This window comes from Rutilus rutilus (assembly GCF_951802725.1).
Source record: "Rutilus rutilus genome assembly, chromosome: 7".
In the NCBI taxonomy this organism is placed as follows: Eukaryota; Metazoa; Chordata; class Actinopteri; order Cypriniformes; family Leuciscidae; genus Rutilus; species Rutilus rutilus.
The window spans coordinates 47,646,588-47,648,010 of NC_140221.1; the positions used below are offsets into that span (position 1 = coordinate 47,646,588).

General features: G+C 45.8%; 1 protein-coding gene across 1 annotated transcript in view; it reads left to right on the forward strand.

Moving 5' to 3' along the window:
- Positions 1-217, forward strand: part of ass1 (argininosuccinate synthase 1) — a 59,584-nt gene extending 59,367 nt beyond the window's left edge. Inside the window, exon 15 of the mRNA XM_084413065.1 lies at positions 1-217. This exon is cut by the window's left edge and continues 1,218 nt beyond it. The gene's annotated coding sequence lies outside the window, so the exon portion shown is untranslated.
- Positions 218-1,423: the final 1,206 nt, after the last annotated feature.

Below are 1,423 nucleotides of genomic sequence, written 5' to 3' on the forward strand. Positions count from 1 at the left end.
TAGAATGGAATGTTCCGTTCACATTTTTAACAGTTCTCATGTTTTAACAAAAAACGGGACATTCGGAGAACATTAAAATAGAACATTTTCATCATTTAATGGGAACGTTAGCAAAACATTCTCAGAGCGTATTTCTGTTTGCTGGGATGCCGTTACTGTAATTCTTAACTCTGATTGAATGAGCTGCATATGCAGATATTAAAGTACTTCAGACGTCCATCAGTTTCTCGTTGCTTTTAAAGCTCCACACACACACACACACACACACCCTGCAGAGAGACAGAACAAATAACCGTCATGATGTGACATGCTTGCTCTAAAACCATGTTTCTGTCCTCGGCAAAGCCATTTACTCTCCGTCAACAAATACTCTCGCACTTCTTCCTCTTAAGGTGCAAACTAAGGCTTTCTGATCCCTTTCCATTTCCCTGTGTGTGTGTGTGTGTGTGTGTGTGTGTGTTGTGAACGAGGAGACAGAACCCGGATCCCCCGCTGCTGGTAATAGATGCTGGCTCTTTCAGTCGGTCCTGAACTCAATTACACCACAGGCGTCTCATCCGCTCCTCCAATTACACACACCGGCCCCTTTATACACAACCACATGCATACGGGAACACACACACCTCGAGAACACACATTGCCTCGAGAACACACACACATCGAGAGCACACACATATTGAGAACACACATCACCTCGAGAACACACACACCTCGAGAACACACATCGCCTCGAGAACACACATCATCTCGAAAACACACACACATTGAGAACACACATCACCTCGAGAACACACACACCTCGAGAACACATCACCTTGAGAACACACACACATCGAGAACACACATCACCTCGAGAACACACATCGCCTCGAGAACACACACACATCGAGAACACACACACATTGAGAACACGCACACATTGAGAACACACATCACCTCGAGAACACGCATCACCTCAAGAACACACACATATTGAGAACACACATCGCCTCAAGAACACACACACATCGAGAACACACATCACCTCGAGAACACACATCACCTCAAGAACACACACATATTGAGAACACACATCGCCTCAAGAACACACACACATCGAGAACACACATCACCTCGAGAACACACACACATCGAGAACACACACAGATCGAGAACATACATCGCCTCGAACACACACACCTCGAGAACACACACACATCGAGAACATACATCGCCTCGAACACACACACCTCGAGAACACACACATCGAGAACACACACACATCTAGAACACACAAATCGAGAACACACACACATCGAGAACATACATCGCCTCGAACATACACACCTCGAGAACACACACACATCGAGAACACACATCACCTCCAGAACACATACACATCGAGAACACACACACATCGAGAACACACATCACCTCGAGAACA